Raw genomic sequence first — 25,604 nt, forward strand, 5'->3', positions numbered from 1 at the left:
ATCAGTCTTGTTATTTCACTGTCATACCTCCTAGGCACATATGTGTTCTATTTATTTTTTTTTTATAGTCCAATTAGTTCATACTAGGTCTACAAAGAGAAATATCAGGTCTACTGTATTAAATACAGAACAGATTATTATAAAAACTGCTATTTACATGGTATAATAGAATAGTTCATACCATTTCAGAGCAGGAACAGATGATGAAAGGCAGTAAATGTACTAATGACATAATTTGAAATATCCTCAACTCCTAATAACCCCCAATCTTGGAAGCTCTTCAAATTGATGTACTAGCAGAAGGATTTATCAGGCTGTAATGCATTGATAACAAAGCAGTGAGGGGGAAAAGATAACTGAAGTTGCGCTCCATAATGTTATGGTTACTGGCTTAGTGGGAATACCCAAAATAAAAGCAGGGATCTGTAATTAAAGACGCTAGAAGAGTTTAGTTACTGAAACAGAAAAGAATAATAAAACACAAGTAGACCCTAAAGTATGTATTTTCAACTAAGTATCTACAATCATAATCATTGTCACATCAATGTCACAAGGAATTCTAGTCACCTGTTAATTAAACAATGAGAAAGGTCTCTCCTCTCCCTCGTTCTCAGTATAGCATAACTCCAACAAGTAACCAAGACTACCAATTGCTGCTACACACTCATGCCCCTAAAGAAAACGGCTGGAGAGGGACGCCTAAGTGGCTCAGTTGGTTAGGCATCTGCCTTTGGCTCAGGTCATGATCCCAGGATGGGACTGAGTCCCCCACTGGGCTCCCTGCTCAGCGGGGAGCCTGCTTCTCCCTCTGCCCGCTGCTCCCCCTGCTTGTGCTCATGCTCTCTCAATCTCTCTCACAAATAAATAAAATCTTTTAAAAAATGGTTGGAGAACTAGTTTTATTGCTGGCAAAGGAGCCCCACTTTTGACCTTTTAATGGACTTCAACTGAAGAACTGGTATTGAGAAGGACAGAGACCCGCACCTGTTCATCTAACCTTCCCTAGTTCAGGGTTCATATCCCTTTAAAGTCAAGGTCTCTTGATTCTTACTTTTTTTACTTTTTGGGGGGTGGGCAGAGGGAGAGGAGAGAGAGAATCTTAAAGCAGCCTTCACGCCCAGTGCTGAACCCAACATGGGACTCATTCTCACAACCCTGAGATCATGACCTGAGCCAAAATCATCAGACGCTTAACCAACTGAGCCACCCAGGTGCCCCTACTTTTTTCTATCTCTTGAGAATATGTGAGGGATTATGAAATAGGAATGGCCCAAAACAAAGGTATTTCTACCAATATGTGTCAAAGATTTAGTAAAAGTGCTGATAACTTTGTACTGACTCATAAAATACATCTAATTTGACACCACACTATTTTTTATACTTTGTAAAGATTACAGAAATTGAGCATTCCAGTTGAAGCATCTAATCAACAATTACAATATTGTTTTAAATGAAAATATGTACCAGATTTTAACACTCAATTTATAAACACAGGATAGACAAGAACAGTCAGAAGGCTCAAATCCACACAAAGAGTAGCCCACAGTTTAAGAAAGGCTGTATGTATCAGTCAGGGTCCTGGCAAAAAACAAAGCACTCTCAAATAGGTAACTGAAGGGCACACTGAAAAAAGTGTGGGCAGGGTTAAAGGAACCAAACAGGGGTGGCAAAGTACTCAGGAACCCACTGCCACCCTTTGGAATGAAGGGGCAGGAGGAACAATTACTGAAGAGGAGCTGTGCAATAGCAATTGGAAGAACAATATCCAGCTTCTCTCTGTGGCTCTCCAATATCCTGCCAATGCCTCACATTGGCTAAGTCCAACAAAGGAGCCCAAATGAAGCAGTTCTTAGAAGTCAACTCCCTCTGGTACACAGAGCAAGGCAGAGATGGGTTAAGAGTGGATCTGGAGGTGCAAATTAAAAAAAAAAAAAAAAATCCAGTACTGGATGTATAAAGAAGAGAATTTGGGACTCAAGACCTGGTTTAGCTACTTTTAGTTATAAAATCCCTATATAAACTATAATACTGAGTCTGTGATCTCCACTACAAAATATGGACGATACCACTCACTTCAAATAGATGTTAGGAAAATAAAGTGAAGTTGACATGTGCTGAAAGTACCTAACAGAATCTGGCATTATACTAAATGTTAGCTAAAATGAAATGTAACACAAGCTTTGTATCCGTAGTGCCCAACACAATGTGTAACTTATAGCAGATGCCTAATAAACTCTGGCTAAATAAACTGTGATGCAGAATACACATAAGTGGAAATGAGTAAATGAGGATTCTATCCATATCTTTACTTCTGGTTTGCTATCAATGTACGATCCTTATTAAACTATATCCAGCTTTTTACACTGTGAAAAGACAAGAACCTTTATCACACGAGTGCTACAGGAGAAATAAAACATGTTAAGTATCTTGACACTATGTCCCTTCAAGAATTATAGATTTAAGATTTCTCCTACTAAACATCTCCTAATCATAAACACTTCAATAGCACCTAATAGCCACCCACATGCTAAATAATTTAAAACTAACGAGAAGGTATTCTGGAATTGTAGAAGGCTGGGCAAAAAAGCTTACGGAAAATAAAGCACTTCCCAAGAAAAAATTCCTTTACACTCCTGTTTTTGCCTCTGATATTCAGCTAAAATTAGGTTTCTTCTGCTTGGAAAGGCTAAAATATAGAGAAAATCCAAAAATTCTGTGTTAATGGTCTAAATACTAAGTGAAAAAAAAGTACCTACAACTTCTAATTTCAATTTTTTTTAGATGTTTGACATCCAGATGTTCTGCACCTCTAAAAACTTGCATGTAACGAAAGTAGCATGGAACAACATTTATTAACACTGTTGAAGAGAACAGCTAAATATAAAATCATTTTCTTGTTTTTAAGTGAAGAGGAAATAGGCACAGAGATCCCTACCAGAGTTCCTATACTCACTAATTTTGGTTACTAGTGAAGCCTGAGCTATCTTATATTCAAGTCAAAGAGTCAAGAAAGAAGATAAACAAGACTTTCTATTTTAGATGCTGTATTCTGTATAAAAAGCATAACAGGCTATTAAACTTCAGCAATAAACACTTATGTTGGGAAGTTGGGAAGAAGATGAGGAATAAAAAACTTATTCATTTCAATGGCTATATATTTGCTATTATATGTGAGACCAGGAGACAAAGAGGGACATTTGCTTTGGTGGGAAAGATATTTATAGTATTTCTCATGTGTTTACAAGTCATTTATATTTCACTTTCTATGGCCTAACCACATGCTCATATCCCACTGTTGGACTTTTCCTTACTGATGTGTAAAACCTATTTATATGTAAAGAACACTTGCTTTTATGTGTCAAAAATATTTTTAAAAAATTGTACTTGATTTTATGGCAACTTTCCAATGCAGGTATTTCAAATTTTCTTAATGAGTTCAAATTCACATATCTTTCTTTACGACTTTTGGGTTCTATACCTGTCTTGGAAGAGTCTTGCCTACTCCAAGAGTGTATTTTTAAAATGCTCTTGTGTTTCCTTCTGGTACTTCTATAAGTGAATTTCCTGGCAATTACTTCTTCAAATATTTTTTACCCTGTTTCATCTCTCCTTCTGCCATTCATATGTTAGATAGTTTAATACTGTCCCATTGGCCATCGAGGCTCTGTTCATTTTTTGTAATGCTTCTTCTCCATTCTTTCGATTGACAAATATTTTTTTATTGATCTTCAAGTTCACCAATTCTACCTCTGCCATTCTCCAATCTGTTGTTAAATCCATTCAGTAAAATTTTCATTTCAGATACTGGACTTCTTAGTTCTAGAATGTCTGTTCCTTTTTAAAGTTTCCACTTCTCCATTGAGATTACCCATCTGTTCAGTCATTATCATGCTTCTCCCTTTAAGTCATTGAAAATATTACACTTGCTTTTTAAAGTCTGCTAATTCTGCTAATATTAGCTTCTGCTACCATTTGGGGAGAGATGGTATTGTCATTAAGTCGTATTTTCCTGATCCTAGTAATTGCCTATTAAAACCGGATATTGTGGATGTTGTAGAGACTTTAAGAGTTTCTTATCTTCTCCTGAAGAGTGAGGATTTGTATTATACCTGACAGTTAAATCAATGGCTAATCAAGTTGGACTTGTGGAGGCTTGGTTTACACTATTTTAGAATGGGTCTTGAAGAACACATGTTTACCAAGTCCCTTTAATTTGGTAGGAATCAAAAACCAAATTGTCTCCCCTGCTAAGGATAGCTGCAGTATCTCTAGTCAGCATTTTCAGTCTTACAGCTGTTGTTTTCCATTGAGCTCAGTGGTATCTTCCATGCACAATTCAGGATTTTAAGGCATTCCTACTGTAACTCCCTCCTTTCTGGAATCTGTCAATTTCCAGCAATTCTGGCACTCCCAACTTCATTCCTTGACACCTCAAACCAGTAAGACTGACTTTCTGCTTGATTTCCAGCTGCCCTGCGCTGCATGGTCTTTTCCCCAAGAGGAAATCTGTATAAATTTTTTTTGAAAACATCTGACAGTTTTCCAAAGTATATCTTCAACTAGGTTCTGAGATACAGTATTCTTGAGTCTGTATATGATGCTGTCATAGGAAATCTTAGCCTAACATTAAGTATACATTATCTCTAAATTATAAATTTACTGTACAGCTTTTTTTTTTTTAAAGATTTTATTTATTTATTTGAGAGAAAAATAGCAAGAGAGGGAACACAAGCAGGGGGAGTGGGAGAGGGAGGAGTAGGCTTCCTGCAGAGCAGGGAGCCCGATGTGGGGCTTGATCCCAGGACCGTGGGATCATGACCTGAGCCGAAGGCAGACAGTTAACAACTGAGCCACCCAGGCGCCCCTACTGTACAGCTTTTAAAAACTGATCTTTAAAAGGTGTTCTTGCATTATCCAATACTTGCAACTGTAATGGCTTCTAGGAATAACTAAATTTGTTAAGCTTTTTGCCTTTTTATAAGTAAACTGTGTAAGTATTAATTTAGTCTTTCAATAAATATGTCCAATGTCTATCATGTGCCAGATATTCTTCTAGGTAGTAGATATATAATACCAAAATAGAAATAGGCAAGGCCCCTGTTCTGTGGAATTTTCATTCTAGTACATCTAAAAAACTGAAAAAAGACATTTCAGACTATGTCTTCCCCAAACAATGGTATGGGTGATTTTGCAAAGACCTACATTATAATAAAATGATGCCCTTTTTTCATATACATAATTTTGAAAGAATAACTGATTTTATATTTGGGCATATATAGTAGTCCCATAATCTAAATAAATACTTATCAAATCCATTTTAAAGCTTTCTTTTAAAAAACTATATATACCCTGAAAGCAACTCTGTTTTTCAATACAACAATGGTTTTCTGACACCATAAGTAGCTGGCAATTTAAGTTATACAAAAAGGAATCACTGGTTATTTGACCATAAAAACCTACTATAGAGAACATTCATTTAGGTCACTGTGCATAATTTCAGGAACCAATACTGCTAAATAAACAGTGGGGGAAATCTTCAAAACCTGACTCATATCTTTGGTTCTACCCTTCCTCCAGTGTTAAATAAAGGTTCCTAAGGCAGTGAGAAAAGTAGTATCTATCTTTCCGTAGTATCTCCTATATAGAGAGTTGCAAACAACAACCTATCAAATTTAAATATGGCTAGGTACAATTTAATGTAGTGACTACCCAAAATCAGAATTATCATAATCCATCTTTTGATCAGACCACAACTAGAAGTGATGTATTAAAAATGATGTGTCCTTAATGATGTAATGTATGGTGATTAACAATAAAAAAATTAAAAAAAAGAAGGTGTGTCCACACATAAGCTAATTTTAGCCCAAAGTAAACAGTGCTTTTGTAAATCTGAACTACCTCATTAAGACAAGTCTGAGGCATTTAATTTTCTTGGATTTTCATATATGGCTTTCTCTAAACAGAGATAAATCACTAAAGTTTATTATAACAAAGTTTGCTTTACTCAAAAAGATTATTTAAATGTCTAAAGTTTTTTTTTTTAAGTTATATCATTCATTTTGCCAACCTCAAGTCTGGAAATGCCCTATTTTCCTCTAATAGATCTGTCCCCCAATATAGCTGCCAAATTCAGCTATTGTAGCAGTGCAGGTTCTGGGCATAATTCTTGCTGCCCAAATAATATTAAGACACACTCTTTTTTTTTTTTTTTTTTTAAGATTTTATTTATTTATTTGAGAGAGAGAATGAGATAGAGAGAGCATGACAGGGGGGAGGGTCAGAGGGAGAAGCAGACTCCCTGCTGAGCAGGGAGCCCGATGCGGGACCCGATCCTGGGACTCCAGGATCATGACCTGAGCCGAAAGCAGTCGCTTAACCAACTGAGCCACCCAGGCGCCCCTATTAAGACACACTCTTATAAAAACTCTGAATTATTAAACATCTCTTTATACTACCTGTTAAAGTAAAAATATAATAGGCACAACAATAAATTTTTGGAGAAGGATAAAAATGCTTAAAAATAACAGCTAATACATGGATAGGCTTTGAAAAAATCCATGAAATCTCTAAAATGGTATACTAAATTGTGAATAACTGTATATTCTAGGGACAGAATCGATAGCTTTCAAGAGATTCTCCAAGGAGTCTAAAGTGTAACAAAAGGTTAACAGCTACCGCTGAGATGTTGGAATTTAATTTGCCAGTAGTAGTTAACATCAGTTTCTGTAAATTTTCTGCTCTCAGTAATTTATATTAGTATGATATTTGTATCTGTACTAATTGTTAGCTCAGTTAGAATGCACTTGTATCCCATTAAGATTTGAAGCTGCAGTTCTTTCCAAAAGAGTTAAGTTTTGGGGAAGGTTAAAAAACAACTCTCATCCCTAAAACAAATGTCTCAGGTTCATAATGCAAGAATAAACATGAGGTATGTATACGGCCTAGAATAATCTATCACATGTTTAAAATCTAAAATTACATAAATAAAGGCTAATCAATATTGTAAATTCAAAGGACAATTGAATATAATATGTATGTAAAGATATTTAATGTTATTATGTCATCTTCACTTAAAATGGCAATTACCACTGGAAAATGTTTTTATCATTCCTCATAAAGTAAATCAATGACAATAAAATGTAATGGACACAGAGGTAAAATATTTGCTGTCCAATAAGAAACAATCAGCAAGGGTGCTAGAAATACAATCTAAATGCCTTTCAATTATTTGAATGTCTCCTCAGAAACATGAGCATATTATATGCAGCTCTAAGGAAATCTGGGTTCTATTTATTGCTACCAAGTGGTTTTGTGGCTTTGGTTCAGTAACCACCTCTCTGTACCATCTGTAAAACAGGGAAAACACAACTGTGGCAGAGATGATGTTATATACGCACCTGTTTCATTTTCCTCCCAAGCACATAGGAGGACCACATTTTCCATTCCACTTGCTGCTACATGCGGCCATGTGTCTAGTACTGACCAATGCAATGATGTATGCTCCTTCCAGGACTGGTCTCTAAATCATCCCTTCACACATCTTTGAACTCTCTCTCTTCCCACACTGGCTTGCTGAATGTAGTAATCCTAGTGGTGACTCCAAGCAGGCCATAGGGGCAGCTGAGTCACAAGATGGAAGGAATGTGGATACCTGAGTCATCCACATGGTTCTTTGTGTGAGAAATAAACTTTTATTCTGCTCCACCATGAGATTTTGGGGTTGTTTCACACACAATTATCTTAACCTACCTTTGTGGGGGAAAATAAAATGAGGTAAAAAATTTAGAGTAGCTGGGGGGGGGGGCAGGGGTTTTTAAATACTATACACATGTGGGGTAATGACAGCAACTTTTTATCCAGAAAGTAAGGCATGGGCTTTGGAGTCACAAGTCTGGGTTCAAGTTCAGCCTCTGACACTTACTGTGCTGTGTGACATTGAGTTAAATTACTAAGACAGTTTCTTCAACTATAAAATAGGAGTAATAATAATAATACCTGCACCCCACCAGATTAGGATTAAATGAAATAACATATACAAAGAATGCAGCATAGAGTATGGCACATATTAACTACCTTACAAATATTAGCCAAACTAATATAAATATCTAAGAAGATGGCACAAATGTAACTAAACCACCTACTGGATAAAACTGTTAGAAAGATTATCACACTTTAAGGTTAGATAAAACAAAACAAATTGTTGGCTCTGAGAGGGCTTTTCTAATGTAATCAGAAAAGTTAGCCATTTGGAAGTTTGGGATACATCATTATAGTATATTAATTTCTCTAAGGCAAATATAAATGTTTTTAGTCTTATGTTTATATAGCTACAAACCTACCTCAAGTGGTCTGATATATTTTTATTTTGATAAAAATATTTTGATTTATTTATAAATCAAATATATTTTGATTTATTTATTTATTTGTCAGAGAGAGAGAGAGTGAGCAGCAAGAGTGGGAGAAGCAGGCTCCTTGATGAGCAAGGAGCCCATGCAGGGAGCCCGATGCGGGACTCAATCCCAGGGCCCTGGGATCATGACCTGAGCCAAAGGTGGACACTTAACTGACTGAGCCACCCAGGCATCCCGTGGTCTTTCTAATATTAAAAATGGACAATTTTGATTCAACTACTTATAAATGGATGAGGTGGGGGTAATTCAAACAGATCATTAGCACAGGCAAGTATCAGTTTCCAGCAAGTTTTTTAGAATGATTCAAATACACTATTTTGAGCTCTGTCCTTTAAATAGTTTCTACAATTTCACAGAAAAAGAAACTAAAAGTTCAGAGCACACTATTTCCATATTCCACAAAGCCTCTCCAAAGAGATAGTTCTTAAACAGCTTCACAAACATACACATGCCACATTTACCTATTGAAGCCTATTCTTGGGAGGTAGAATAGAATGGTACTTCGTGGTTTTAATAATACTCATTACAAATAATACTAATTACTTAATCTATTACAAAAAGTAAGCTGCTGCAGAAAGCAAAAGCATTATTCATTCCATTTTTCCAATAAGAAAAAGATTAAAAACATTTTGGCTGCCTCATTCGAGGCCCTCTTTGTTCAGAAGGGCAAAGCAATAGGGAAATAGGAAAGCATAATGCAAAATCCTGGGCATGACAGAGTACCCAGAAACATTCAAAATGTCAGGCATGATGGAATGCCTAGAGACATTCAGAAGTTTTAAAAAAGGTTTTTAAAAAAGTATCTAGTTGTCAAAAAATTTTTGAACTGGTTAAAATACTCATTGCTACAAATTAACAGAAGGGAAATACTAACCTTGTCTGAAATCTCAGCCAGGTCTATCTACTTTTTTGAGTTTCAATTTCCTTATTTGCAAGTTGAAGTAACTGAACCAGATAATGTCAAAGGCCCCTTAGTAACACTATGATTCAAACAGTTTTAATATACAGCATACTCTAAGGTTAAAAGTGGATAATTAAAAGATTTTTCTGAGATAATTTTTGTTATAAAAATACCTCCAAATTCTCTAAAATGTTAATATACTCTTTTGTTTTTTTTATTTTTATTTTTTAAAAGGTTTTTTATTTATTTGACAGAGAGAAAGACAGCCAGAGAGGGAACACAAGCAGGGGGAGTGGGAGAGGGAGAAGCAGGCTTCCTGCGGAGCAGGGAGCCCGATGCGGGGCTCGATCCCAAGACCCTGGGATCATGACCTGAGCCGAAGGCAGAAGCTTAACGACTGAGCCACCCAGGTGCCCTATACTCTTGTTTTAGTAAATCCAGTGGAATGAGTATAATCTTTGCCTTTCTGATAGCCTTCTTCTGAGACCAAATACAGAAGCATATATGTCACTGAACTAGAATTACTAAGTTGAACTGAAAGTCAGGATACAGGACTTCTCTTGGCTTTACAACTCTCCCAGAATGTGCTTCACTCTTTTTCCCTGTCTATAAAATAAGGGAAAATGTGCTATCATCTATTTCATTGGATTAGTATTAAAGTATATCTTTGAAACACTCTGAACTACTCAGACAAGACTGTTACAGAAGAGATTTTTTTTCATTAGTAACTTGTCATAGCCAGTCTAAGTATAAAAGCAAAAGAAAGAAGCTCCCATGAGACTACTGCATATGAAGGTCTTGTTACCTCCCACATTGGAATCAGTTACAATGAATAAATCAATACAAGATGTTCCTGTAGTAGGAAGAATCTGGAAAGGTGAGCAGGTCCACTGCAGCACCAGATTTTAAATCTCTGATCTACATAAACACTGCCTGAACTAATCTATCCTTCAATTTTTGTTTATATGAATAACCAACACTTCTTAAACAGGCATTCTTAAAATAGTGAAATAAAATCCTTTGGAAAGAGGGGTAGGGACTGATAAGTGGGTGTGAAGGGGGAAATAAAACAACCATTTAGAAAAGCCTATCATCACAAGATATATTATGTATAGCACAATGACCAATTCTTTCATCCAAATCAAGGGTGGCAGTGGTTACCTGATAAGCAGTTCTACAGAGCCAAATCAAATAGATGTCTCCTTATGGCAAACAATACCATAAAAAAAAAAAAAAAAAACTTAAAAAAATTTTATTATGGATGAATATCCTTTGGCTTTTTGCATTAACATAATACACTTTACTAATGTCCTTAGTAAAAATTTCTGGCATCATGTAGTAGGTTGAATGATGGTCCTCAAAAGATATGTTCCCACTCATGTCTGGAACCTGTTAATAATATCTCAGAAAAATTTTTAGTAGTTTATTTAGAATCACCAACCTGGAATGATTTGTGGAGATAAGATAGGAGTCAGGCCTTGAAAGAAGAGCAGGACCTTAGATAAGCAGAGAAGATGGAAAAGGGTATTCCAGGCAGAGACAAAGGCCTAGGAAAAGTCATGGGGGTGAAACTATGGATGTTTTATTAACATATTTACCAAACAGATTAACTGGCTTCAGTGTGGGTTTTTTTTGCAGAATGGTGAGAGACTAAGATTAGATTGTGGAAGGTTTTGAATGCCATGAAAACTTGAAATTTATCTGTGAGAAGCAAATGGAGATTTGTAAACAAAAAGATTAATGTGATCATTCAGAAACCGGTGATTAATGAAATTTCAGTCTGAAGATAAGAGAAAGTGGTCTGAAACTTTGGCTCTACCACAATAGCTGTGTGTATAAATCTTTAGACCAGCACTATCCAACAGCACTTTCTGAAATGATGGAAATATTCTAGACCTGCAAGGTCCACTATGGTAGCCAGTAGCCGCATATGGCTACAGAGCATTCCAGATGTGACTGGTGCAACTGAGGAACTGAAATTTAAATTTTTTTAAATGTTAACTAATTTAAACTTAAATAGCCTCGTGTGGCTAATGATGATACATTGGACTGAGTAGCTCTACACTACAGTTTTCTCACTTATAAAATACAGAAGTTAAATTAGAACACTAGTGTCACTAGGATAAGTTCCACAGCCAAATAAAGTTGGTGCCGCATTCCGAGAAAAAGTAAATGAGTATTCAAGCAGATGCACCTGAGCATGACTAGGGCCGTTCTAGGTTTTTAACCTTTTCATTTCACTCTTTGTAGCTCTGTGATTAATTTAAGAGACCCACTCTGTCTTCTGATTAGTGATTTTTCAAATTGGTCTTTAGGTTGATGTTTCCTGGGAGTCTGTAGTAAATATCTAATGCATCTAATTTAATAGAATTTCTGTGGAAAGGAACAAACATTTCATGTAAAATGCTCCTAGAGCTATGCTGTTCAGTGTAAACATGCACTGGATCAAACACTTAGTATGAATAAAAGAATGTAAAGTGACTCATTAATATATGCTGAAATGATAATATTTTGGACACACTGGGTTAAATAAAATATATTATGAAAATTATTTTCACCTGTTTCTTTTTACTTTTAATTTATCTAATAGAAAAATCTTAAATTACACTTACAGTTCGCATTAGACTCTATTAATAATGACAGCCCTGCTGTAGAGAAAGTTATGAAATAGATACCTTACAATATACATAATTTACTAAGTTAGTACATACTTATTCAACATCTATTACTGTAAAGCTTTATGCTAAGTGCTGAACAAAGGGAATGGTCCCTGCCATATAGAGTTTAAGTTAGCTCCTACACTTCTTTTTTTTTTTTTTTTTTTTTTTTTTTAAAGATTTTATTTATTTATTTGAGACAGAGAGAATGAGAGAGAGAGAGCACGTGAGAGGGGGGAGGGTCAGAGGGAGAAGCAGGCTCCCTGCTCGGCAGGGAGCCTGATGCGGGACTCGATCCAGGGACTCCAGGATCATGACCTGAGCCGAAGGCAGTCGCTTAACCAACTGAGCCACCCAGGCGCCCAGCTCCTACACTTCTAATGCACATTTCACATATATTATCACATTTGCGATAACGCATAAGGATAATTTAATTTTAGAATATTTTACTATTTGGGGGAGCAAATGCCAATATTTGACTTAGAAATTACAAAATATAAAGCATAAAGATTCACATTAATGGCTATTTTTGTGATACATGCTATATAATGTTTATCTGGAAGCCTAATACTATCACATTCCCAATAGCTTCTCCCGGTTTCTTGATCCCTCCCTCTAACTAGTCTGCTCCCTCTTTATGGCTCACCTCTCCCAGAAGGTCTCTTCAACTGGCAACCTGCCTGCTATTCACATTACAGCAGGGCTATTTATACTTTCAGGGGTCTCCAAAGAAGGAAAGAGGTTGAAAATGTAAAGTGTACATAATTTTGGGCAGCCAACTCCAGTTTTTTGGACCCAAGACTGAGATTTGAAGTTTCTTTTGGGCTTAAACTTGGTGATTTCTGTAGGATTTTGCTTCATAATCCAATGCACAAACTTATTTGAGAGATAAAACAACAACTCATTAGTTTTGTCCCACTAAGGCTTTCACATAAGAAAACTATTCCAAATAGGACTTCTAAAACAAATTAACTAGTAGTACTTCTCTAGCAAATGGTTTTTAAAATAAAGTAACAGGTAACATCAATGGGTCAAGAATATCTATGTTTTGGGGCGCCTGGGAGGCTCAGTCGTTAAGCGTCTGCCTTGGCTCAGGTCGTGATCCCGGGGTCCTGGGATCAAGTCCCCCCACCCCCACCCGGCATCACGCTCCCTGCTTGCTGGGAAGCCTACTTCTCCCTCTCCCACTCCCCCTGCTTGTGTTCCTGCTCTCGCTCTCTCTCTCCCTGTCAAATAAATAAATAAAATCTTAAAAAAAAAAAAAAAGAATATATATGTTTTTAAGGCTAATGGCATTGCTGTCAAGAAACTGTTATCAATAAACTAAAAGTTCAGGTTGTATTGACAGCTACAAAGAAAGCAATACAAACAAAACTACTTTATCAAAAAGTGGTAATATTTCCCACTTTAATAGAGAAAGTATTACTGACATATGATAGCTATTGAGAAACAAATGAAGTACCCAAGTTTCAAACACCCCAAATGATTTCACTGCCCTTTTTGGTTGAAGTCTACCACCATCTGAAATACAGATGTGGTTAGCAAAGGAACATTATCCTCAGTCTATAGCTGTGCAGGTGTGGTTATATACATAGTTGTTTCAATGTTATACATCTTCTACCAGCAAACAAAAAGCTATTATGACAAAAAAAAAAAAAAAAAAAGCTGAAGAAAATAATAATTACTCCTGATTGGAAAAAAAAAAATTGCCTAAGGAAAATTTAGCTATTCTCCATAAGTAATCAGATTAGCATTTTGCTAAAAAGGAGTCAAACCAAAACCTTTAAGCTAAAGTACTTCATATATGATCATGGGTCCTTTCAAACTACTAGTGCTAACTTGCCAAATATAACGCAATCAAATATAAGTTTACAAATTCAACTTTTCTTTGGTCTTCAACCCAAAATGGTTTATTTTTCATATAGGCCTCAAACAAAAGAGCATAAAGCTTAGTGCAAAACCAGTCTGCATTTGACAATCGACTGTCACTTGTTAGTAGCATCAGGAAAACAAATAATTCCCTAAAATTTCCTTTATAACCTGAAGAGAGAATATAAGGAGACCATTCAGATGTAAATGTAAAATTTATCCCCAGCTTACTCTGTGCCCAGCACTAGACTAGGGACTTTAACATGTTATCACAAATATTTGTCCTCCCTCTTCCCCCCTTGATAAATTCAGAAAGCTACACTTTCAATCCTCAGTGCCCTTCAGATTAAAAAAGCAAAGCAAAGCTGGGAGGGTGGGAGATGATTACAAACCAAAGAATTTCTGTGATAAACCTAAATTAAGTGTTTAAGATAAAATCAGAACCTGCCATAATATATAAAGATTCCTTCAAATGCTAAAAACGTTTGCTTCAAATTATCTGTATTTAATTCCACCTAATAACCCCATAAGAACAAAGAGTATCTTTCAATCTGATCCCATTAAAGATAGGTGGCCCCAAGTGTCTTACATTCACAACTGCAAAAATATAACTTTATGACTTTCCCTACTTCAAATTTATGAAACGCATTTATTTTCCACTAACATGCTGAGCTATCTTTAAGAACAGGTATTAATCTTAGTATCTTTCATACATTAGGTAGGAAAAAAATATGGTTTCATTTAGTCAAGTAAAAAGGCACCCCAAATTCTACAAATCACCAGGAAAATTTTAAAAAGAAATTTCAACACTGGTTAGATAGTAAAATGGACTGTTCTTTATATAAATTAATGATCAATTGAGGCCTTCCCCAAATGAAACAATATTTTAAGGAGCTACTCTCTGGAGACTTGGGTTGTGTTTCAACTCCTAAAAGGCGCTGCAGTTTTAAAAAGTTAATCTTACAGGAATCCTCCTGGAAGTCAACAATATTGAAAAAAATGTTAACATTAGTTGCCAAGTATAATTTTTTTCCCCTCTGAAAGACACCTTGTGGTGACAATAAAATAGTTTCCATGGAGGCATGAAATTTAAACTTGTTACACTGTATAAATAAAAAATAATATTAAAGAAAAAGGGCTTTTTGTTGTTGTTGTTGCATAATTTGATTAAGTCCTAGGACTTAATTCCAAATCTTTACCATGGAATTCCAAATAGCAGGGAAAGAACATTTGAAAATAAGAGTTAACAATAGATCATCGCCATTTTCTACACAGAGAGAAGTATTTACATTTTAATTCAGTTCAGTTGGGTGTTAAGGAAGCATAAAAAGGCAAATACGGTAATAGCGTGAATTATAAACAGACGTGGAAAGCTGCCTATTAAGACGGTTAATGGCAAAACTGAAAATGAAAATAAGGCATACCGTCATACTTCGTATAACCAAGAGTCAAGGAATCTAGGTTAAAATAATAAAAAATGAGTAAGACAGCCATGTTCTTACAAAAAGAAAAAAAAAGTGGAACGGAAAGAAAAGATCACAAACATTTTAAGGCAACCATGGGGAAAGATTGCTTTATGCCTCCACTGTTTACTAACATTTAAAACTAGCATTTCTAGTCAACACCTGGGTTTGAAAATAGCAGCAGCACGGAAACATTGTCTTTTCCAACGTAAACCCAACAGAACATTCTGCAACGTTTTGAATGGTAAACATTAACCAGAATAAAGCACCGTTCGCGTATTTCCACCTTTAAGGACCAATGGGAAAAATTAGGACCTTTCTTTCTCCCATATATAGCCTTAGCCCCTCTCTCCCCTCTTTTATTTATTGCCCTTGTCGCGGGGCTAATGAACCCTAAACTTCTTTTTCTTCTTCCCATTAATGGAAATGGGGGGAAAGAGCAACGAGAGAGGGAAACCCAGATGACAGGGAAAACTGGAAATTAAAAATCGTGGCGTTTCTTGCTGGGTGAAGGCTAGGAACACCCTGAAGGTTTAGCAAGAGAGAGACAATCCTGGATAGACCCCTATTAACGTATACTTTAACCCCAAGGCAACACCGTTTTTCGTCTGTTTAATTTCTGCTTTTGAAGGGGATGGCAGTTCTCCCGGATGAATCCTCCCGGGTGCATGCCACCCCTTCCCTAGAGCCCCCTGCAGCAGAGGTTGGGGGCTCTCGCCCCAGCTCTGAATTCGCAGCGAGGCCCGGAAATCGGTCCCGTTACAGCCGATTTCACCCATCAGGAATGCGCTCCACCCCCGCTGCCTCCCCGCGGCGGCCGCCCTTGGTGTCGGCAGCTTCAGCCGCCCGGGAAGTGCTGCAAGGGAGCGCCGCCTCGGCCCGTCACAACACTGCTGGGTTGGCCGCCGACTGCAGACTGCCCGGGCCGGGAGGGCAGAGCTCGGGGCGGATCCCACGCTCCGCCTCAGTCTGCGCGGCCCAGGGGGCGCCAGCGCCGGGTGCGGGCGGTGGACGCGGACCCAGCCCGAGGCCTGACCCCCAGGACCGGCCCCAGGACCGGCCCCGGCCCCTGCTCCGGGGCCCAGCCCGAGAGGGGGCGCCTTTCCCGTGGGATTTCTGAATCCATTTCCGTTCCGGGAAGGGGCGCGAGGGCAGCTGCCGTGCCGGAGCGCCTCGAGTCGGAAACGGGAGCCGCCCCTGTCCTCCCGCACCCAGGCGCAACCTCTTCCAGTGCCGCCCGTACCTTCAACTCCTCAGAGCGGCGGCGGGTGCCGGAGTGCGGGTGAGGAGGCCCATCTCTCGGCGGCGGCGGCGGCAGAAGCCGAAGGAAGTACGGAGGAGGGCTCCTCAGACCCGCCGAGACGCCTCTCAGCTGGGGCGGGGGGAACGCAGAAGAGGGGTCCCGACGGCCGCTTTCCCGAACTCCTCCTCCGCAGTTCTGTCTTGACGGCTGTTCCCGGGAACCAGCGCCCCAACTGCCATTCTCCCCCTGCTTCAGCCCCCGCTGTCTCCGCCTCCTCCTCCCACTCCTTCCTCCCGCCCCCGGCCACCCCGCCCCGCCCCGGCGCGCCGCCCGCGTGCCGTGCGTCATGGCGTCACGCCCACCGGGCCCGCCGCGGGCGGCTCTGGGATGCTGTCGTTCACTCGCGCACGTTTGGCTCGGCCCGTCGTGGCGTGTTCCGCCTGCGACCGGGTGGTTGAGAGGGCAGCGTCCCGTTCATCCCCTACGCGGGCAAGTCAGCTGCCCTTTCTGCCTCTGGGCAAGCAGCACTTCGCCCCGAGCGGGCGGGGCTGTGGAGCAGGTGTCGCCTCCGAGGATGGTTGGGGTGGCTGGAGCTGCTCCCGACGCGGTGGTAGATGCTTGGACTTGAGGACCCTGGCTTTTGGCATTCCGCACGCCATTTATTATTCGTTTCTTTGTGTTCTCACGGTTCACCTGTTAGGTTGGCAGCCCCCAGGGAAAGCAAGGCCGGGATGTTGCTGCGAGTTTCTGCTCCTTTCTGCGTGGAAATGTCTTCCCCAAGAGTGGCGGCGCTCCCACCTCTTCGTTCTTACAGTTTGAAGAGACCTCATTCTTCCTCAGGGGCTGCTAGCCCCAGCACTTAGCCACGATTTAATACCCTATGTGAGGGTGCAGAGAATATCTGCCACTCGCCTCTTCCTTTCCCCCACATCTCTTAATTTCAAAATCGCTTAAGTATTCAGAATTCATACTTCAGTACTTACGGATACATTCTGAGTTACATTAATCCAGCTTTATCTGTTCCATCCCCTCCTATCCTTTAAGCCAGTCATACATCTCCTTTGAATTTTTTAACCTGCGTATGGTTTAGTATCAGTTCTTTTTAGTTGAATAAACATTCAGTACAGACCTGGTCCATTCCTTCATAGTTGATTTCAAGATTTAGAGTCACTTTTCCTTGGAATACTGAGAAATGGAATGTGATGGATGCTGGACAGAATGTCCATTCGCCATCTGTTACTTAACTAAATATATCACCCTATCAGTCCTTGTTTTAGTGTGTCTAATTTAAATTAGAAACAAACCAAGGAGCTATGGTCTTTCAGACAGTACTTGGTATCTTTGGTAACCCAGTAAATGTTTACCAATTAGAAAACTAAACAAGCTAAGCAGTTTAGGTCCAAGTATTTTTTTTTTTTTTTTTACCACAAATCTTAAAGGAAGTCATGATGGGTATGTTTATTTTCATTTATTGGAAGTTTTAAAGCTGTTATATATTCCTTTAAATACTACTTGAAGGCTGCCTACAATTTAATCAATGGAATACTTTGTACAAGTAGTACAAGAATAGTATAAGTTAAATGGATTTATGGAACAGTACTCATACATAATATAATCCTTAAGAATATATCAACATGCTGAACATTTCAGAACAGATGGGGCATTGGCTTGGAAGGAGGTTTTGAGGAAAGAGGCTGTGCAAAGTGGAAATGGTCTTGTACTCTGCACAATTGTCATCTTTTCCAGGGATGCCTTTTCCCGCTTCCTGAAAACTAGAGGGATTCCCTACTCTTCACTAAGGCAACATCTATTAAAAACAACAACAAATATATATTGAACATCTCCACTTGAATCCCCACGGGTACCTCAAACTCAGCCTGTCCAAGACAGAACTTCTCTTTTCCTCAAAACTTGTGTCTCTCATTCACCCCGGCCCAACCCAGAAATCTAGGATTCTTCCCAAGCAACCCTGGTTCAGTCACTTCCAATTCATAATTAACCTTAAGTTCTGTTAAATATTCCTGTACTCTCTCTTCTATATCCCCCTTCTGCCTTTAGGGCAGTAATTTCCACTTTGCACATCAGAATACCCTGAGGGGCTTTAAAAAAAGTCCTGATGCCCAGACTGCCTCCACCGATTAAGTCAGAATCTCTGAGATGGCGCTCAGGCATGAGGCTTAAAACAAAACAAAACAAAACCTCTCCAGGTGATTCCAGTGCATAGCCATGGTTGAAAACCACTGCTAGGGCCTCATCATTTCTCACCAGATTACAGCAAAAGCATAATATAATAGTATTCTCCTTTCTTTCTCTACTGTCTTCTAATTCATTCAGAATCAATTCAGTAAATATTAATTGAGTGCCGTGTGTGTGTGTGTGTGTGTATGTGTATGTGTGTGTGTGTGTGTGTGTGTGTGTGTGTGTGTAGGGGGAGAGTTTCCCAGAAACTGGGAATACAGCAATAAAAAAGACAGCCCTTGTATCTGGTCTCATAGAGCTTACAGTCTAGGGGAGTGGGGTGGCACAGTTGGGAAAGGCAGAAAAAACAACAAAGAAATAAAGGAAAGGAAATAAATTTACCTGTGTGACACATAGAAACCAGGGAGGCTGTTACCTTAGTTTAACGTCTCAAACTAAAGTCTGCTCCTCTGACATTTGCGCTGGGTTCTTCAAGACAAGAAGGAGGCAAACAAGTTAAGGGGTGGGGAAGGTAGAGGGAACAGCAGGTGCAAAGGTCCTTGCAAGACAAACTTGCCAAGTTCAAGGTAGCTAGAGGCTGAAGCATAGTAAGAGGGAGTATACCACATGGGATTAGAGAGGTATGAGGAACCCAGATTATTTAAGACATTTTGAGATCATGATAAGGAGAATTCTAAATGGCTGGTGTGATGTGCAGTCAGACACAACAGATTTTTAAGTGGAATGACACCTGATTTACCTCTAGAAAGGATCACTCTGGTTGCTCTGGGGATCAGATTGTGGCAGAGCAAGAGTGGAAGCAGGGAGATCAGTTATGAGGCTACTTCAAGAATCCAGGAAAGAAATCATAGTTCTTTGGACTAAGGTGGAGACAGGAGAAGATGGTTTTGGTATTTGTTTTAGAGGCAGAATTGGTAAGACTTGCTTGAATGGAGTGAAAGCAGGGAATGAGAGAAAGAGAACAACGCAGCTACTCTTTATTGAATACATGTTACCTGACAGGCACTGTTCTAAGTGCTTTATAAGTATTAAGCCATTTAATTATCATAAGAGTCCCAAAAGATAGGTACTATTTTTTTTAAACATTATTTATTTATTTATTTATTTGAGAGAGAGAAAGCACGCGCACAAGCAGGGGGAGTGGAAGTTGGGTTGTTCTCAGGACTAAACGAGTAAAAGCAGATACAGCTCTTAAGCTTGGCATGTAGTAAACCATCAGTAAATACTAGGTGCTTTTACTACATAAAGGGAAGCTGGCTAGAGTGGGAGTTAATCCAGCTAGGATTTTAAAAATGGGGTCATCTGCATCCCTGCTCGGGTGGTTCTCTTACTTGTTAGGACCATATAGGGAATCTGGAGAGGAAAGGACTTTTCTCTTCCAAATTGAGAAATCTAGGCCCTTCAATGGAAAAATCCTTCAGGTGGCTGAAAGCTGAGTTGCTCAGATCCACCTCTTCTCCCTGCTCCATCTCTCACCACCTTCCATAGGGGAAACGGCACCATATCCTCCCCAAAGCCAGCCCAAGGTACTCTTTCTTGTGGGAAGACTAGACTCCCCAAAGGGCTGTTAATCAGCTTTTAGGGTGGTATTTGTCAAAGTCCAGGCTTGAACCGCCATTGCCAGCATCACCTGGAGCACCTGTTAAAATAGACTCCTGGGATCCATCTCAGACTTACAGAATCATCATCTGTGAGGTTGGGGTCCTGGAATCTAGTTTTTAACAAACTGTCCGGGTAATTCATATTACACATTTAAGAACTACAGCTTAAGAGCTTCAGCCATTATGATAATATCCCAACTTCAAGCAGTTTTCTTCCACAGGATCTCTCATTGGGCTCTTTAGGAAGGAGGGTATCTCATTCCTTTTCATGGGACCCATCCAGTTACCTACAGTCTGATTCTTTCTCCCTCCCACCCATTATCAGAAGTGATATCTCCTTTAACCTTCTCTTGGTGGAGACTGGATCCTCAGACCCCTGTTACCCATTGCTTGTTCCAGTCTTTCTTAATTACATTTCCTATTTGTTTGATTCATGAGTTAGCCTACCCTGAGTTGGTCACCTGGGCTAGAAATCCCCAGAGCCCCCTAAAACTAGAGCTGATTAGACTTACTGCATGTGGGACAGGGTGAGTTTGGCTGACTAGATCCACAGTGGTGGGCTGCACTGGAAGCAGGATGTCAGTGGGTGATGAGCAAGGACTTAAAATGACCATATGTCCCAGTTTGCTCAGAAAAATCCTGGCTTATACCTGTTGTGGGGGCTTAATTATTGATGGTACCCCTTTCACTCTCAAAGAGTCCTGGGTTAGACACATTATATCATCAGCCTGGTAATGAGCCTCACATCAAAACCAACAGTTGCTACCCTTTAGCTCTTGGCTTGTGTCTAGCCCACCCTCTTCCTACCTTCCCAGTCTCCAGTCCCATGCCATGACTCTTTCCTCTCAGATTTCCTTAATGAATTTACTTTGGTGTAATACTTTGGACTTACATTAAGAGATTTATAAGAAAGGACCATGAAAATTGTTGCTATATTTACTCTCTCTGACTGTATCTGGAAAATGTTTTCCTTTGATTTTAGCACCTGGAATAGTTATGTTTCCCTTTTCCCTTGTTTATTAACCCCCTTTGTTTTGTCTTCTGGATACCTAATTGTGGAACTGACAGTATTTCTCTTGGCTATGAGGAAGTTTAGAGCTGTATTATGTGGCCTCCTTCTGGCCTGTATATAAGACTGAACAGGATGCACGTTACCTACTTAAGAGTGACTGTTTCCATTTCTTCACTAACTTCAGATTTAATTTCTCTGGTGCTATGTTGTATGTATCCGTAAGTCATCTTTTATCCTTTTTGAAACAAGGCAGGTATAAAAAAATGTGTATGAACACATGCCCACAAACAAACTGGTACTGATTGCTAGTTATATAACCGAAAGGGATTATTTTAAAATGTACACAACGAATAATTTCCTCACTTCAAAATATAGTATTAACAAAATGAATAGCATTTTAAGTAATGCTGGATTTAGCATTCTTCAACTACCTCATTATTTAGAAAGTGAAAAGATTCAAACAAAAGGAAATGAACAAAAGATTAGATTAATTTTCAAGCTGCAATATTTTTAGATATGACCCAGAACCTTATACCAAATAATGCAACGAGGAACACTCGCTACAGAAACTGCGTTGCCTAATTAGATAGCATACAGGGGTGTTTACCTTCATAATGAAATCCTGTGCTGTTGGACGTGAAGAAAGGGAGAGGAGGGGGGCAGGTCAGGGAATCAGATTTGAGAATGTGCACTCCAGATAATAATAATGACCCATGAGAAGAAGTCTTTGGCCAGAAGTATGTGACCTGTAACAGTGTCCAGACAATTATTTTTACTGCTGGCCTTTACAATATGAAAATATTGCAGGAGTCAGGGGAGGGGGAGGTTGGCTCCCTGTGGTTTGTAGATAACATAAAACCACATAAAGAAATTCACTTTAATGAAACTACTGAGAAATACATTTTACAACTAGTTTATTTTGGAGGTTGCACTGAATTTACAAGACTCAACCCTACATAGTCTATGTTATTTTATGGATAAATCGGGCAAGTAGTTAAATCTGCTTCAAAACATTTTCACCCTAAATTTATGGAGATCATGCTGATTATAGTGGTCTCTGCCCCTTATCAGCATGAATATACCCATTTACCTTTCTTAAAATACAAAACTTTCAGAGAAGAAGGGAACAAAGCCATGTAGCGCCTGAAAGAACAAATATTAACATTTTTTCTTGTATTATTTTTTAAAGCAAAAGAAATGAAACATTATAGAGTTGAAACCTCCTTTTTACCTCCCTCCACCCCGGTCCCATTTCTCTCTTCCCCAGGTAACTGCTGTCCTGAAAAATTTTGCCCTTCTGGTTCACATCCTTCTACGACATTAAGTGCATATTCCCAAATAACATATTCTCTTGTTTTATGTTCTAAACATAGTTTTTACTAAACAACATTTTTACATAAACGATATTGTATCAAATGTATCATTCTACAGCAGCCTCCTTTTCTCCCCCTACTTAACATTGTTTCGAGATCTACCCATGTGGATACATGGAAATCTAGTTTATTTTAACTGCCGTATAAATGAGCTTTCTTATACATGTCTTTTTTGCACATATAGGAGAATCTCTCTAGAGTACATACCTAGAAGTAGAATTACTGAAGACACTCTTTTAAAACTTGAAAAATACTAGAACCTGTCTTATGGCTGTCCTTTATTCTGATTATACCTGTAAGTGTTAATACTCAGTGGGTGAAAAATATACATGTGTGTATTTGGATTCTCAGAGCTATTCCAGTAAAAGGTCTAAAATTATTAACACAAGGGATGAATGTTCATAAATCAAGGTCCCTATATGCCTGTTTCCTCATCTTTATAAAAATGAAGGTAATAAAACTACCTCTTCAGAGTTTCTGTGAGAATTAGATGAAGTGATAAATATAAAAGTATTTAGCACATGGCACTTAGTATTAGCTCAGTAAAAATGAGCTATTATCAATAGTGTTATTTTAAGATGAGTGGATATTGGATTCAGTGGCATTCAAGTGTGTCAAATTGTGTTTAATATTTTTGGCAGAATCTAGCCCTGAAACAATAAGAAGATACAAAACATTTAAGCAGAGAGAAAACAGTAGGAAAGGCAACCAAGCACAAACTAACCCCTGTTGGCAGTGGACAGCCTGTCTTTGCAGGTGCCATCCTCCCCTCCACCCCCCACCCCCTGGCCCTTTTTTTTGCCATCCATTCTGTTCAATGGTATTGCCAATTTAGCTCCATGTATGCTAGCCAGGAAACTCATCGGCAATTACCAAAAACAATTCTGTTTTTAGTATGGTTCCAATTTTAAAAATCCCATCTACCTTTGCCAGGGGAATCCCATCAGAAATGTGTTAGAAGACAAACAGTTATTTCCTGGCAAATGTGGTCAGAATCCAAAATGACTAATTAGAAGTCTGTGTGATGTAAAAAGGTGGACGAGAGATGACATGCAGTACCTTGAATACATCAACTGGTATTTGGGGCTAGAGGGAAGAATTTGTTACCTTGCTAAAATTCATACTTGGGAGTTTGAAAACAAGACAAAACGAAAGACCATCGCAAGTTTGGAGCTAAAATGACCGTGTCAAGCCAACATTCCTATCAGTGATCAAAGAGAATAAGGTTTTCAAATAGTTGAATAACTAAGCAAGTGAGAAAAAGATCTGAAGTCTCAGGGAGAAAAACATCTGAAGTCTCAGGGTTAGTGATCTGTATTCAATTTCAATTTGTTTCTAGGGGTTTTATATCCTGTGATAAAATCAAAACCTTTAAACAATATATCTCAAGGACATGAGGGGAAAACTGAATAATTACTACAATGCTGTCATTTTGAGATTGTTTGGTTCAAATGAAGATTCTCACATGCTAAAGTTGTATTACAATTTATTCTTACCAAGAAGAGGGTGCCCGATCCAGATTTTGTACAATGCTGGTTCTGTATGTCACAGGAGCACTTTTATTTTATTTATTTATTTATTTTTAAAGATTTTATTTATTCATTTGACAGAGAGACACAGCGAGAGAGGGATCACAAGCAGGGGGAGTGGGAGAGGGAGAGGGAGAAGCAGGCTCCCCGCTGAGCAGGGAGCCCGATGCAGGGCTCAATCCCAGGACCCTGGGATCATGACCTGGGCCGAAGGCAGACACTTAAAGACTGAGCCACCCAGGCGCCCCACAGGAGCTCTTTTAAATGATCTCTGCTTTTCAGTGTTGAATAGAAGAGAAATAATTTGGGAGCAAGCATCTGAAGATTTAGAAACAATACTTGAGACATTCTATTTTCAGAAGTACAAATCTGCAGCACAATCAAATTCAAGGACGGATGACTAAAGTAGATGGTCAATCACCAAGAGGTATTTCTTTTGTTTCCACCTTAATATTTTATTGATTTACAGACCCAATAGGAAAACAAGTATAGAGTTTTTCTTTTTCTTTAAAATGAACAATGGATTCTCCTGAAATACTACATTTAGAAGACTTACATAGGAAGTCTGGAGGAGAGAGGAAGTTCCTTTCATTCTCTTCTCCTTCCAAAGCCCACTCCCATCTTGCTCCAATCTAACAATGAGCACTGTTTTCTCTTGATTCGGCTTCTAAGGTACCTTTGCACTGATTTTTTCACAAGTGAAGGATTTCCAGCCTAAGGAACTAAATATATGAATATATGTATTTGCATAACGTCATAAAAAATTTAAAACAAATGAAATAGAAAGAACCTCATAAATGACATTTCAGGAAGAGGTGATAAGAAAATTAATTCAAAAGATTCATCTTTTAAACAGAAAATCCTAGAAAAGAAAATATGTTTGCTATCGAAGACAGAGAACTTCCAACTAAAGGGTCTTAGCAGAGGGTTTGATTTTTTGGGTCTTCCAAAGACCAAACACACAGTCATTCTGGATTTTGTCTTCCTATATAGTATCTGCTAATTTGTCCCTCTGTTTGACCTGACCAGTTCCATGGTCTGATTCTGGTCGAACTGTGTCATCTCTAGGTCCTTTCCTTTCAGTAACGGCCCTCTGGATAAGATGCCTATACCCAGGAATTTGGCTCTACTTTCCTGCCCTCAGCAGCTCCAAATCTCTAGCCTGTCTCCTAGGCCCCCAAGCCCAGTATTTACCAGATCTTGGCTCCATCCTACAGCACAGAAGATAGAACATACCTAACCATTGGATTTTCCAATCATTGTTATCAACCCCAATATTGCAGAAATACCCACGGATGTTTATGATGGTGTATTTGTATTATACACACATATCCAAATGTTTATAC

The 25,604-nt window shown here is 38.8% G+C and overlaps 1 protein-coding gene across 1 annotated transcript in view; it reads right to left on the reverse strand.

Moving 5' to 3' along the window:
• Positions 1–16,850, reverse strand: part of RNF19A (ring finger protein 19A, RBR E3 ubiquitin protein ligase) — a 57,412-nt gene extending 40,562 nt beyond the window's left edge. Inside the window, exon 1 of the mRNA XM_032421555.1 lies at positions 16,545–16,850. The gene's annotated coding sequence lies outside the window, so the exon portion shown is untranslated. The remainder of the gene's footprint in view (positions 1–16,544) is intronic.
• Between the last annotated feature and the right edge of the window lie 8,754 nt (positions 16,851–25,604).

The sequence above is a fragment of the Phoca vitulina genome, unplaced genomic scaffold (genome assembly GCF_004348235.1).
Source record: "Phoca vitulina isolate PV1807 unplaced genomic scaffold, GSC_HSeal_1.0 scaffold25, whole genome shotgun sequence".
Lineage (NCBI taxonomy): Eukaryota > Metazoa > Chordata > Mammalia > Carnivora > Phocidae > Phoca > Phoca vitulina.